General features: G+C 28.3%; 1 protein-coding gene and 1 non-coding gene across 4 annotated transcripts in view; both read right to left on the reverse strand.

The window, feature by feature from the left end:
• Positions 1-1,989: 1,989 nt before the first annotated feature.
• On the reverse strand, positions 1,990-2,062 carry TRNAK-UUU (transfer RNA lysine (anticodon UUU)). Its single transcript has one exon. It is a non-coding gene; the product is annotated as a tRNA-Lys (tRNA).
• A 4,213-nt stretch (positions 2,063-6,275) lies between these two features.
• Positions 6,276-16,591, reverse strand: part of LOC118180988 (ecdysone-induced protein 78C-like) — a 279,666-nt gene continuing 269,350 nt past the window's right edge. For all 3 annotated transcript variants that reach the window (XM_035350069.2, XM_035350067.2, XM_035350068.2), the window contains one exon: positions 6,276-15,599. The gene's annotated coding sequence lies outside the window, so the exon portion shown is untranslated. The remainder of the gene's footprint in view (positions 15,600-16,591) is intronic.

Raw genomic sequence — 16,591 nt, forward strand, 5'->3', positions numbered from 1 at the left:
GAGGAACAATTTATTTTAAGGCTCAGCATTTACCACCTTATATTCAGCAACATGCATGTTAGACGAGCGTCGTAAAATTGCCGGGACCCAGTTGTCTAGCAGCGGCCGCTTTGGGTCATCTAATTTTTTTCTTTTCTTTTTTAAATAAAATCTCAAGAAGCTTAACTCGGGCATCAGCTCATTTAATGCACAAGTTATACTAATTAGCAAATAAGAAAAAACTAAAAAGCTAAGTTAAATTAATTAAAAGGAAAAGATATATTATCATTTGTTTTCATAGTGAAATAGTCATAAGTCATTAATCCCTCCTCAGTTCTCATTACTTACTAAAATTAATTGCTTTGCGTTTTTATTTTAAATATATATAAATTACTTTCTAATAAAATAATTACTCATCAAACTGCCCTTTTTCATTTTCTTATATTATACTTAAACAGTCACACGACCATCACAACCACGACTTATAGATTCTCTTTTGAAATTATTCTTATCATTAAAAAAAAAAAAAAAAATCTGAAATATTTCAGATTTTAAATTACGTCCAAAGGGGCGTTTTTTTAACGTTTTGAGTGTTACCTTTATTTATTAAATATCATGTTCTTTGCACTTAAACCATAAAATTCAGTTCAAGAGCAATATCGCAAAATAATGTTAAATTAAGCATATCTTTAGAATTTCTCATATACACAGTCTCGCGAGCTGGAGATAAAAGTATTTTTTTTCTATATAACGTTGCCATTTCTCGCTTTTAAAGCATTGAGTTTGTAAATCAAAAATTCGTTAAAGTTTTACAAAATATAAAATCTATAATAAAACAAATTCCAAATTTGGGATTTCAGATGCCCATATTCGCAGTAGGATTTCGTCATTCAAAATTCGATGGCTCTATGTACCATTGTTTTATCACAATGCGAGAAATAGACAATCATTTATGCAGATTTTTCATTATTTAATTTCTTCAAATATAATGCAGGACTCTAAAATTTTGTGGCAACAGTTTGAAAAGTGAACCGACGTTTATGAGTCCGACGCAAAATCGCAAAACGAAAACAATAGTCCTTCAGGGACTGAAATCCCTTTGGACTAAAAAAAAAAAACCACCAAATTTTCATTACGTTTGCAAAAAATTGGCTTGTTCCAGAACCTTCATTTACTCTTCAAGGCATCATAACTGATAAATTATAAAATGAATTTATCACTTCGTAACGGATACAAGCCGAAGAATTCTAATTAAATATATATTACAAATACTTAGCTTAAAAATAGTATTCAGCAAAAAAGCATTAACTTGCATATTTTAATTTGCAATTGTATTGTAAATTATTCATAATTTATAGTTAATATTATAATAATTTAAATCTGCACAATATTTGTATGATTTAAGGCTAATTTACAGTTTTGTGACATAATTTATAAATTATATGTTCATTTTACAATGAAATTTGAAACTAGCAATTTTTAATTTCATTATATAAGTATTTGCTTATAAATTTTAAACTTTAAAAGTAATCAACAGAAATTATCAACTTAATAAAGAGGATGGAAAATAGGATAATCATTTTCTTTGCAATTTTGTAAATTATTTTGTAAATTTCTTTGCAATTTTAAATTTTGTTTTATTAAGAAATTGCGAAATAATTTCATCCGTTATTAAATAACCAAGTTTTAAATATGTATAGAAAGAAAAATTTGTTTAAAATTACGCACTGAGATAAGTATTAAATATTCCTGCGACTGCATAATAATTACATTTGCAATATTATAGCTGATTACTACGTTACCTTGTACTAATTAAGCTTTGAACAAAATAATTTGACACGTCAAAGCTACAGGTATTAACACAGAACACATAATTGGGCAATTTTTTATTTAACTTAATATCAGTTGAACATTAGGAGTTAAAATTTAAAAAATATGAATTATAAATAAAATTATGGTTCATATATTCAAATATAGAATATGATTAGAAAACAGTAAAAAACATCTTACCGCCCGAACAGGGACTCGAACCCTGGACCGTTAGGTTAAAAGCCTAACGCTCTACCGACTGAGCTATCCGGGCCTATCATGTGAGACATAATTTTAATACATAAAGCAAATCTTCTTTTTTGTAATAATACAATGAATGTAGGAATTTCTTTTTAAATATAATCATTTTCAATAATATTTTGCTAATTTGTAAATAAATATGCGCAGCATTTTCCCATGCATCCGTGTCACGTGACTAAGAAAGATGGTTATGCTTAGCTATACGCCTAATTTTCTGGATGCGTAAAATTCGCCCTTTCGCTCTGCTAACATATGCGCTTGTTAACAACATATGTACCAATTCTCTCATAAAAACTCGTAATATTTCAATCAAAAATTTATTTAGGAAATTATCTCATATCAACACATTACTTTGTATTAAAATTTACTTTCATATAACATTCACATGCAAAGATACGATATTAAAACAAGAAGGCATATATTTGACGATAAAACCCTTACCTTAACATTAATAATCAAATTGCACTGGCGCCATCTATCCCGAGTAAGATGAAATAGAGAAGAATATAACGATCAAACAATCACAATTCTGGTTAAATTTTATAACGTTATGAAACAAATTAATAAATTTCACGTTATACTTTTGAAAGAAAAATTAAAATTAAAATTAATTTTTTACTTCGGAATCGAGAAAATTTAAGATTTGTATCTGAGTCAATGCATCGATGGTCCAGTTTTATTTATGTAAACGTACACTAATCAATGTGTCGCGGAATATAATTTGTTAACTACCAAATTAACTGAATGTAATTATATTCTTAGTGATTAATTACTAAGTCTAACATTAAATTTTGTCTGTTTTTCAGCAAAACAAGCAAATTAAAAAAAACAGCATTTTTTAAAAAGTTTGTAATCTGCAGATTTTGTTTTGATCAAGAAACCGATTTCTTCGCAGTGATACTTCACTTATCCTGTAATCTAATTATGCAGATTTCCATTATCTGGAAATCCAGATATTTGCATAGCTTGTTCTCGGTATTTTTTCTTTATTTTCAGAAAAGCAAAAAATAACAATAAATGTAATAATAAAACAATACTATAATAATAAAGAAATATATGCTATCAAAATTCTAAGAAATAAAAAATATACACTATAAAATTTTAAGGATGTATCAAATTAAGTAAAATAAATTAGTAAAAAATATTTATTTGTTTACATTCCAAAATAATTCAGTATAGGCCAATAAGTATATTTTGTGGATACATCTCATTGAGTACCACAACATCACGTATCATTTTGCAAATATGTAGCTTAAAAAAAAAAAAAAAAAAAGTGGTAGAAAACTAATTATTATTTGTTGTTTACTAAACACTAATTCTTTATTTACTCCGCGAATCAATGCTTAGAAATGACAACACACTTGTTTTAAAAAAGCAAACTAAGTATGGTGATGATGTATCAGTTCCATCTCTCAAACAGAATTTGCTAACTTTATTTAATTGTAAATCAAAATGGATTATGCGCTTGGGGGGGGGGAGTACTTTCTCATTCAACGTCTTCGAAATAAGTGTTTTATATTTTGCTCAACGAAATAAAAAATAATAATAAATTCTCCTTATGGAAATAACATTTTTTTAAATTTTCAGTCCAAAGGGGTTTTGTCCCTGAAGGACTATTGTTTTCGTTTTGCGATTTTGCGTTGTTTCACTATAAATGTCCGTTTCACTTTTCAAAGTGTTGCCATCAAATGTTAAAATCCTACATTATATTTGAAGAAATTAAATAATGAAAAATCTGCATAAATATATGTCGCATTGTGATATAACAACGGTACATAGAGCCATCGATTTTTGCATGATGGCATCGAATTTTGCATAAGGAAGCCCAAATTTGAAATTTGGAATTTGTTTTATTATCGATTTCATATTTTGTTAAACGAATTTTTGATTAACAAACTCAAGGATTTCAAAGCAAGCAATGGCAACGTTGTACAGAAAACACATTTTATCTCCAACGCGCGAGACTCTGTATCGGAAATTCTAAGGATATGCTCAATTTAAAACTATTTTGCGATATTGCTCTTGAACTGAATTTTATGGTTTAAGTGCGAAGAACGTGATATTTAATAAATAAAGGTAACAGACAAAATGAAAAAAATAATTTTAAAAAAAGCCGCTTTGGATGTAATTTAAAATCTGAAACCTTTCAAATTTTTTATATTATTATTTTTTAATAATCCGTGATGAAAATCTTTATCGAGAAGACAAACGAAAGAATAAAATTCCTCCACTTAAATTTCATTAGCTTCTAGAAAAAAGATCCGCATATTCAATTATCTGGATGGACAATGTTCCCAATTAATTATGAATAATTGGAGTTGTATTGCTTTTGCCACTGAATTCCGTTAACTTGTTCTCTGGATACCACTAGTTTGACTTCGGCTCAAATTCCAATGAATGGGCTGGCTGCACGGGAGTTTTCGTAGGTTTTCTAATGTGTGAAAGAGCCACTTAATTAGAAAATCCTTTACGAAGATTTTTAGACAATTAGACAATTAGAAAGTCCTTTACGAAGGCATCCCTTTCCTTAGACAGATATTTCTCATATGCTTTGTCATAATTTAAATAATCAAATCTGTCAGTTAACTGTATATATTTTCCTCAACTTCCCTCAGCTGTGATGATAACTTTTTAAAGTCACAGAAAGTAAAAATAGACGAATTCTAAATTTTCTCGAAAAATCCGAATTCTAAAAGAGTCTAGAATTGATCAAATATTCGAATAAGAAAATTTGTTTTACAATTTTCAATGAAAATGTTTTGAGTTTTTATGAATTTCGGCCTTGCCGCGAAGTGAGAACTGAATTAATTGAATAAGAATTAGATCTCTGAAATTCGAGGAAATACCTTTAAATAAAATGCATCCAAAAAAAGTGCGTATAATTTTAATAGGCTGTACAGTGTACAAGAACGTCATGTGGTGTCCACATCGGACTTTTTTTTAAGTTACGGAATCGCCACATCGATACATTTTTGAAGTAATTCTAAAAATGTTAGAAAATGCCCATGTGCTGTTTATTAGTTCTACCATCAAATTTCACAAAATGCCAAATTTTTTTATTATTAAGTACTTTGTTTTAAATGTGAAAGTTTTATTGTTCCCCAAATGATAAATTTATGTTCAAAGTTAAAAAATTGGTATTTTATTTATTTATTTTTTTGGTTGTTTTTGTTTTTTGTTGAAGTTAAAGAAAGCAGCTAGTATTAGAAATTAACCGAAATGTCTTGCATGTGTTAACTTGAAAATATCAAGAAATAAGAAAGCAGAACAGATTCATTTTAAATAAACACGCCGCAATTTTCATAACATGCTTTATTAATTTACACGTTTCATAATTACTTTGCCACTGCTAAGTTACAAATAAAAAAAAATTATGCTCCAAGTTTTTATATATATATATATATACTTTTGTTTGTTTTCGCAACTGAACCAGCCAGGCCCCAGTCTTGGAATTTTGGCAGTGAAGACTAGGCTGCTCTGGCATTCAACCAGGTGTAAAACATAAAATATATATTCAAGAAATATATATATATATGTTATATAAAACTACAGCTACTTAAAGTAAAGGGAAAAATATGATTTACTACTTTTTTCCCATCATAGTTACCTAATAATAGAATGAAAAAGAGTAAAGAAGAGAAAAATCGGCACTGCTATCTACAAATACCGATTAATGCTGTCTTAATGTCTTTCATTGCGAATAAGAGAATTCGCTTAGCATATTTCGAAAGATGATCAACAGATGGCAACACCATCTATCAGTTGGCAATCAAACTAATTCAAGTAGAATTGTTAACGGATAGATGGCGCAACCTTTTTTCTGAAAGCAAAAAAGGCAAGAATTAATCGGTCCGTAGTCTACATTTTAAATGTTGGTATTGAAGTCACATGAGTATTAAGCAATACAAAAGCGAAGCAAATTGTATGCCTGTGGAATAGTTCAACAAATATTTTTCAAATTTAAAACTATTTAAGAAACATGAGGATGATACTGCTATAAGGGAGAGCAAAAATCTTCCTTGATATTTTCATTATTTCTTTAAAGAAATTGTCTGAAAATTTGTTCTTTAAAAACCAATAAAACACATTTTACAAAAAAGAAAACAAATCATTTTCAGTAACAGAAACCTAAACACTAGAAGTTATTTTACATGTTGTAATTCTATTGCAGATATTTAAAAAGTATAATTCGAATTAATACCTTTGGAAATAAAAAAAACTTTAGAAATTTTTAACTAAGAGCAGTAAATTCTGCTCTCCCTAATTTATTTCCAAAAATCTTTTCATAATTTCATTTTTACAATATACGTCGAAACTTTCAATATTTAACATTTTACTACAATGATAAACAGTATAACATATATGCCACAAAATATATCCACATTACAAGCATTACTGCACAATCAAACAATAACTTCTTCTTTCCAACAACTCTGTTGAAACACTGAAATGACTTTCTGGAAAGAAACGAATATTTAAAAAAATTAAAATAATACTAAAAATATTAGAGTTTTTATCACAGATCAGTCATGAATTTAGAGCCAGCCATAATTAAATGAAATAATTGAAAAAGATCAGCTTTAATAGCTGTAAGTTTTTCCCAGTTAAAACTGTTTGAAATTTTAATTTGCAACTTATATAATAATTTCAGAAAATATTTTAACTCATATTTTAAATACGACAATTTCAATGATCACAAAATTCCTTCATTCCAGAAATGCATTTAAATGAATCAAGAGTACTGGTAATTGTCAAATTAAAGCCACATTAGTCTAAACAGTCAAGGATATCTCAGACAGTAATAATTATAATTTAAAATCAACAGTTTATAACACTGAAGAACAACAAATTTTTATTTTGAAAGCTCAGCACCATTAACAAGCAAATTAAGTTTCAAGATATTAATAAATCAGACATAATAATAAATTATAGTTTTATTCGTAATTTTAAATAAACAATGATGCATTTCTCAATCAAATACGCAGCAAGCTATCTACAACTACACTTCTGTATTTGCCACTGCTGTCAAAATTTGCACTACGTCCTATCAAATTCATGTCACAATTTCCACTAGAATTAAAAATATACACACCAACTCCATATTTGCATATCATTTTACTTATAATCGCTCGTAAAAGTAAAAAAGAAAGATTGCTAAACTGGCTTTAATTAGCTATTTTTGTATTAATTTATTTTCATTTTTTCCCGCGAATGAAATAAGCAGCGAATTTCTGATAGAGAAGATTTTGATGTAATCGTATTCGTTTTAAAATGGCGTAGTTTATTCACCACTAATTTATGAAGTACGATTTAGTATTAAAAATAAAACTCGCTTATTTCAATTTCGTATTATAGCTTCCGTGGGCAAGACTGTATTTTAGAAAAATAGAAAATAATAAATAAAGTTTTATTTAGTGATTAAAATTTCAGCTCAAATGCAGATATTTAAATTACTTGTTTAAATACTAATTTATCTATATTTTCTTGTGAAATTTTTTTGAATGAAGGAAAACTTTATTTCGTAGAAAATCAAACAAAATTATACGCTAGCAAGCAATTATGCGTAACAGCCTATGATATACATCGTGAAGCCTATGATATAGATTGTGTGTGATTGAACAACAATATGTATATATGAAAGGAAATATATGATTTTATATATTCAAACTTCTTTTTATTATTCTAAAAAAATTTAAAATTAATGTCCACTGCTCAGTTAGTTCTTTTTATATACTTTATGTACGTCAATCAATCGAAGTTCACACCTAATTCATACAGTCAACAAATCACAACGCCTTTTCGCATAGTCCGATTACTTTCATTCTGCAGTTTCATTCAAAAATCAAGATTACTCCGAGATCAACTATTTTGATCAGAAAATTACTGTTACTGTTTCTTCTGTTCCTAAATAACTTTTATACCCTAAACTAGCAGCAACTTTTACAGCTGATAGTTATTTTTATTATTATACACTTAATTTCCGTAATAACAAGGGTCCTCAACCGGGGGGCGGGAGGGGATGCGGTCAACTTTTTATTTAGCTGTTAAGTATTTACTTTATGACTATTAAACACTAGTTTTATTTAAGTTTTGATATTTATCAACGTTTTGTATACTTTTTGCTGTTTAATTTATAAAGCACGTTAAAAAAATAACCCCAATCTGAATAAATGTTATATGCATCTTTCCAGTTTTGGAAACAAGGGAGATCACTGCTGGAGCAGTGGTGAAACAGGTATGAAGTAAAACAGGTTAAGAATCACTCCGATATAACTTTCAATTTATAAGTATTTCTTATTTATGCACCGAGCGTGAAAACATTTTAAAGACATTAATTTCTAACAACAAAGGTAATTTTCAGTACTATATATAATATATATCGGTATTAACAGAATTCATAGTATCTCGGAAGATATTTAAGTCTTATATTTATGATAGTCTGGTGTTTCGAACAAAGTTGCATATTGCATGCCTATAAAAAAACTGTTTTTAAGCTTTAAATTCAACAGTCTTTTAGCTTTAAATTAACTTTAACACAGAAGTATTTTTAAATTGCACTCAACTTGCACTCTTGTGCAATGAATTTTGCTTTGTACACATTTGAATTGATAGTTAGATTATATAAAAATAATATGCATCAGGAAAACAAAGTAACTCAGCCACTTTTTCCTTAAGCATATCGTGAAACCTTACGTCTCTACCTTATGAATCACGTGATTGCAGTATCTACACCTACATTACTTTAAAGTGAAGCTCAAGCAGTACTGCAAATATTTAACGGCATTTTTATATCGTTATGCAGCAATGCAACGCTTTGAACAACATGCATACAGGGGAAAACATTTTTTCCTTTCTTTTTTTTCTTATACTAAGAAGCTAATTCTAGAAGGAGCTCATATAAAACTAGAAACTGTAACATGTCAATAAAATTTTCTTTTTTTTTTTAATTTCTTTACAATTTCTCATAATCAAAGCATGATTTCAAATTACATAGGTAATGTAATATGTATGACAGATATCGTTATTTATTTATAACGTAACAATTTTTTACATTCATAAGTAATGTAAATATTAGCTTTTTTTTTTTTTTTTAACCAGAAAAATGGGAAAGAGAAAAATTCCACGTATGGGGTATGACAATAAATAAGATTCGAAATGTGAGCAAATATAAAGTTTGAGAGACACACAAATGTGGCAAAAATAATAACACAATACTTATTTAACTCTGTTAACTACTTCATACAACATGGAAGAATACAGTAAACAGTACATGGAATTTGTGAGATTTTCACATTCTTAGATAAAATGATGTAAACTTGCATAGATATTGAATATGGAAAAACACTTTCATTTTCACAATCTGCAGCAATGTTATATACTATACGAGAGAAAGTACTTGCACGACTTCAGTCAGACATTTTTTGGCTCAGCAAACACTACTTGAATAGGAAGTTCTATTGATAGAAGTTGTTTATTGGCTTAAAAGTTACTTATTTTGTCATCTACAACAATGATGTCGTTGTTCAACACTGGCGAAGGGCAAAAAGAACCGTCTGCTTAGCGATAAAGGTTACAATGCCGCTAAACTCGAATTATCGACACATCCAGATTTAGATTATAGTTCGACCGTCTCAAACGCAACCCTGGCTGGCATTCTGCCAAAACACACAGGACTCGTCCAAATAGAGCGCTATTACTTCCTGCGAAGGTGAAAGTCTTCTCTTCTCCGGAAAGAGAGAATGGAGTTAATGAAAAGTCCCCATCCTTCCACCCTATTCTGAGAATAGCACATGCGTATTTGCGCTGATGGTCGCGGATGAGGCGGTCCATCTATACTTTTGCATATAACATGATAGGTTTTACTAAAAAGAGCTGTATGTAAATTCTATAGATATATAAATTCTATATTCTATAGATATATAAGTCTTTCATACATGATTACTTAATGTATTTATATTAATAAATACCTATGTAGAATAAAATCTTACACGTATATAGAATAAAAATCTCCTTTTGGTTCAATATATTTTTTTAACGCTCATACATCGTCGAGTTTAACGAACGACATCACTGTGGAGATTCAGTTTACAGATCCTCACATAACAATCAAAATCAAATTAGAAAAATTAAATTCTTTATCAATTTCGTTAGTACAATAATGCCTTCCATAATATAATCTTTATAAATGCAAATTATTTAAAAATGTAAACTAGCTGTACTAGGAATACCTATCATGATCTTAAACCAAAAATACAAATAATTTTTAGCAGCTTTCTGCTAACAATTTCACAAGAAATTTTTTCTGATTTTACATAAGGAATACAATTCACTAAAAATTTCAATAATTAGTGTTTTACCTTTCAGTTTTATGGCTTAATGGGATAGCATATACTTTTAAATAAACAAACTATTACAATGAATTAAATATTTATATTGCTTAAAATGTATTATTTTCAAGGCAAATTTTTAGTCAAAAGTAATCAACAGTAAAAGTTTTGTCATTCTAAGGCACAAACTTATACAAAAATTTACAATTTAGAAGACATTTTATTTTGTATGTCCCATTTTTTTAGAAAGATACAGAAGAATAAAACTTTCTTTTAACAAAGATTCATGAGAAACTTTAACTGTGGATTAAAAAATATTCTAAAAGAGTTCAACAAATGAACATTTTAATTTTTTTTTTTTTTTTTATAAACGATGTGAATAAATTTACACAACTGCAATCAACAGACATAAAAACTTTTCTACACTCAAAAAAACAGCGTATACTTTCTATACTCTTAAGTATTTTTATAAGATATATTTTTTATACTTTGAATTGGTTTTTATGAAAGAAATATCTTCTATTTTTTGAAAATTTTTTATGAAGGAAATGTTTTTTGTACACTGCACTCATTTTACAAAAGAAAATTACATCTCTAGGGAATAATTTTACTACATATTCTTTGTCAGATATTTAAATAGCATCATAGATTGCAAAATTGGAACTTGCTTGCAATTTATAAGGACATAATGCTCTCAGAAGTTTTTTAGATTTAGAATATACATACAGATAATTACCAATTTACTATCAATGCCAGGGATTGTAAGTTAAATTTAAAACTTCAGAAACTTTGATTCATTAAGATCAATATAACTGATACTTTTGCATTAAATATAACACAAAATATTTTGTTGCCAAGCATGAAAAGTCGCCAAACGGCCACTTTAAGTCTAGTCAAAATGAAATAACCCTATACTATTATAAAAAATAGTACACCTATTCTTGAAGAAACAAACAAAACAAAAAATAATCTAATCTATTCTAATAAAGGAGTCTTACCAGTTTAAATTCAGGAGACAATACTATAACATACCAGTGATTTAAATTCTTTAATTTGTTACAGATTAAAATACAAAAACCATTTTAAGGAAAAGAACAAATTTTTTGCTAAGTGCCACCAGAGGAATTTTTTTTTTTTTGGGGGGGGGGCTCAGTTAAAAGCACAAAATGTTAAAAATGTCAATCAATGCCACAAATTTTTTTAAAAAACTATGGATTGTTGCTTACAGCATAAATTACAACAAACAGATGATTTACTAAAAATCAAAATGAATAAAAGATAAAATTATTAACAGTATATATACATAAATTATGTATTGTAATACAGTGGGTATGCAAATAAAAATTTATGTCAAGAAGTCAAGATATGTCAATGGCAATTGCTGAATGCATGATGTTGGCAAGAAATGCGTACGGATTACAACATCTGGCGACTTCTCGCGCTGAACAAAAAAGGGTTGTGTTAACGGGAAAGTACCATATAGTCCGATGTAAAATCAATATAACTTCATACAAAATATTAATGATGAGCTTAATCAAAAACAATAAACTATAACTCATATTTACAGAAATTATTTTTCCATGCCTCTATGATAAAATTCTTTTTTTCTTCCTGGGTATATACATTAAAATTTATGCTGCAGTTAAGTCCGTAGAGGGAATAATATAGTTGCAAAGTAGAGGAAATATTACAGTTGCAAAGTAATGTAGTTTGTATACTGAAGCGAGTTTATCTGTTTCATAAACATTTCAGCTTGCAAAACTAGTAGTAAAATTTAGAAAATTCAGAAGGTTTCAGTATGTATTTTCATAATATATAAGTAGCTGGAGCTTCAGAATGATTTTGAAGAAAACCCATTACATTACAAAACGACGAATACATTTTATCCAATAACAAAAGAGAAAAGAATGATTAAAATAAACAATACCATTTACTAAACACAAAACAGTATTTGAGATGAAAATGAGAAACAATGATGGAAATATGTGTGTGGGGGGGGGAAATTAACCACCCTCTCTTTTTAGAACACCTGCTTGACATAAACAACCAAATACAATCATAGAATACGAAATTTCACCTTTCCAATTATTATTTGTATTTCCTTAGTTTTTTTATCTATATATTTTTTATTACTATATTTTACAAACCATAAAATTGTACCTGCCATTTAAATATGACCATTATTTTAGCAACGCTCATTTGTTCCATACAAATTATAAGCAAAAAATAACTATTCTGAAATATTTCATACTTATTTTTAAATTTTTTTCTATACCAAATATACTGAATTTGTTTAAAACTATTATTTAAATTTCAACCAATCTAGCGCTCATAAATGTTTAATTTTAAAAGCGTATTAATACAGTACGGTAAAAATCATGCAATTTATATGTGTATGTACAGGAATTGAAAGCAATAAATTTCTATCTATCAAATCTTTAACAAAGCATTCTGATAATTACCAGTTTTTGCATTACTTTAAAGACACTTTTTTTTAACAAGAAAACGTTCAAATGAAAGTGCTTATCGTTACGTTTATTTCAGTATTTAAAATGCTAATAATCTAACCCGGCGCCAGCTACTACATAGCAAGCTGAAAATGAAAATTCGTATGTACAATAGATAAATGCAGAGATTGCATGCCAAGTTGAACATTAATAATTGGCGAAATTCTCGCTTTATTTGGCGCTCTTTTCTTTTAAAAATCAAAGCCATATTAAAGGTCGATTTTCGTCAATTATTATTACATATATGTACATTTGGTAATTATCGAATATAACGAATTTGCTTCAACGGTTATTTTTTAATGAGATTAGTAATCTGATATGATCAGATGAAATATAAAATACTTCAGACATAGTATATAATATGCAATGAAAACAATTTCATGTTTTTTGTCATTAACAATAAAGCATGAAATTTAATTCGTGTATAATTGTAAATTATTTCACATGATGCACACAACAAAACTCAACATGACTTTTGTACCTTCAATCTCCAGGACTCGTATAAATCCTTTTGCCTGAATTTTTATTATATAATACATACTTATTTTGAAGCAATTTATGTCATGTCTTTGATGATATATAGGAAATATTTAATTATCAACAAGTACGGTAACCGTCTCCATACATGATAAAACTTTTCCCAACTGTGAATAGTAAATTTCATACATGGAAGTTACACAGCTTTACTTCCTTTCCCTTCTCTTCTCTGAGTAGAAAGATTTGCAAAGGATGGCTTTAATTCAAGTTACTCATTTCGAGTCATGTTATCGAAAATCACTCTGGAAACAGGACGGATAAATGCTTAAATAATGAGGTAGGAAAATGAATTTAAAAAAATAGGAGGAGGTGATATATTTTACCAAAATTTCTCATCTAATATAATATTAATTTCAAGATATGTAAACGAATAATACACAACCCACAGAAAACTCTCGTAAAAATTTCACACAATATCAGTATTTACATCACATGCAGAACATAAGATAATACAAAAAGTACATATGTTGAAAGTCCAAAGTGAAATTCGGAAGCAAAACCTAAAGTGTTTCTTGTTATCATTTGCACATTGAAAATGAAAACCCAATCTTTGACATCGTCGTCACACATTCAAAGCCTTTTTCATATCATCATTTCACATTAAAAACATTACAGAAATTCAATCATTTAAAAAAGTTATTCATCTTCGTCTTTTCAAAATAAAAATACTTCAATCGAGAAAAATGTTTTGCCAACTATTTCTACATCACAAGCAAAAACGAATAAATTAATTGAATTATAACGAGTTTTATCTTTGTACTGAAATGTATACCTGTATAATTCAAGGATATTAAAAAATTAGATAAATATTTTTATATACCTGTATAATTCAAGGATATTAAAAAATTAGATAAATATTTTTATAACTATAGATATAAAAGCTTTATTACTATGGGTATAATATTAGAAATTATTAAAGTTATTAAGTTATTTTTAAGCTTTTAAAAGATGAATACTAGTTTCATTTATTTTTTATTTTTATATCGCAGACAAGAATTCCTTGAAAATAGAAAAAATGTATATCTTTATTTAAGTAAGTGAATTTGAAAATAATTCGTTTAGATTAGAAGAAATATTAAACTTTGCTATAAGAATGTAAAAATAACCATATGTAATATGTTCCTTCGTGTTTTTTAAACATACTCTTTCTTTAATATAAGAAAATAGTTTTTATAATATATTAATAAAATATAAGATAAAAAACCGAAGTCTCATCGTAAGAGGTTAAAAGTTATATTGCCTAAAATTTAATCAAAGAAAATAATATAACAAACTATTGAATATTTTACTAAATACTCTATTCTAAATATCATATTTTTTTTTCATAATGAAATTTAAACAGTTTAAAATCTGATATAAAATAGTTTATATTGTTATAAATTAATTGAATGAATTTATACTGTAAAACTATAAAATTCTGATATTCAGCAAAATGAAGAAACTTTTAAAAACTTTTCATTACACTGCTGTATTGATATTTTGTGCTTCAATGCAGCCTTTAAAATTTACCTCTGTTTTTGATGTAACATTAAGGGTCATTAATATTACCTACAGACAGCTTGAAATGTAAGTTAAGTTAACTAATATCGAATTTCAAATACACATCAAAATCGCGTTTATCTCGCTGATAAAATATTATACATTCCCAACTTCGAATCAAAATGGTTCATACGCGAACAAGCCAAAAACAATATTTTTTCCCCAAAGCATCCTTTGCAATTCTTTCGACAAGACTCGTTGTGAGAGGGCTAGGATTTCCCAACAAGAAATATCGAAACCATGAATGATGGGAAATATGGAAACAAACAAACAAAAAAAGAACTAATATGATTCAAATAAATACTAACAAAAATAATGTGGTCCCCGACAATGAGATTCTTGCACTATAACAACAAACAAAGGCAAAGCGCACACTTATAACAACATATATGGGCTTTTTCTCGTAGATTTCTCTTTTATATATATATTTTGAAGAGAAGATAATATTTCACTTCCAACGCTTTCACATTAGAGTTCTTTGTTGAATGTGTGTGCTTTCTCCGAAGTCTCTTTCTATCTTTTTCTTTATGTCTGTCTCACTGGGTTTCGGTCGCTCCTCTGGGGATATCCGTCCATCAGTTTCGAATCGACAAAAGCTTGTTACGTGTTTCACGGTCAGAGAAGCGAGGGAAAAGTGAATCTGAAAGAATGGAAGTACTATTATTTGCATTGATGTCTTAATAATGAACCATGGTAGGAAGAAAACCACATTTAAAACATCCAAAGAAAAAATAGTCATTTTTTAATCTTAAGCCGAGAATAAATTTGCATTGGTGGTAACTGGTGAATAGTTTAGAAATATCGCCAAATAAGAAGATATTTATTAACCTTGCGAATATTGTAAACAAAAATATTATTATCATTCATAATGAAATATAATTGTCATTCGAATCAAATCATTGTCATTTGTAAGGAAATGTCATTGTCATTCATAAGGAAATAGCATTATCATTCTTATGAAATCATTATCATTCATAAGGAAACAGCACTTTAATCCTTCTGAAATCACTGTCATTCATACAGAAGTATTATTTTCATTAGAGTCAAAATATCGTCATTCATAAGGAAATACACATTCATCAGGAACTTTTCTCTTTATAAGTAGCATGTCCAAGAAAAGTATGCATTTAGTAATTCTTGATGTTCATATAAATACTTTTATAAAAATCTGATATTTACGTATTAACTGCTACCAAGAACTACAAATGGTGCCAAGATAACTTTGGTGACGATATGAATTACCTAGGACTTAGGCTGGTGATTTGAGTATTGAGGACATAAATTCTCTCTCTGTTTCGGGTAATGCAAACTTTGAAAATAACTGTCCTGATATAATATATTTTACTAATCCGGACATTAGTACAGCGAATAGCAAAGACTGACTGGAAGATTTGCTATTACTCGGGCAACTTGAATAGGGTTTGCAAATTTGTACTTTCAATCCCTTTTGGTACAATATAAATATACCCACTGTTCTGCACCTTAGGCTTTGGCTTATGAGATAGTAAAATTCGCGATAGATTCGGGCCATCTCTCCGCGAATGCGTAAGTGGAGGTGGTGTGGTGTATTTAATTATGGCAAAGCACACTAGGGCTTTCTGCCTAAGGGGAGGGATGCCTTTCGTGGGAGAC

Source organism: Stegodyphus dumicola, chromosome 2, assembly GCF_044657685.1.
Source record: "Stegodyphus dumicola isolate Sdum_Otavi_A_Nest chromosome 2, ASM4465768v1".
NCBI classification, from domain to species: Eukaryota; Metazoa; Arthropoda; class Arachnida; order Araneae; family Eresidae; genus Stegodyphus; species Stegodyphus dumicola.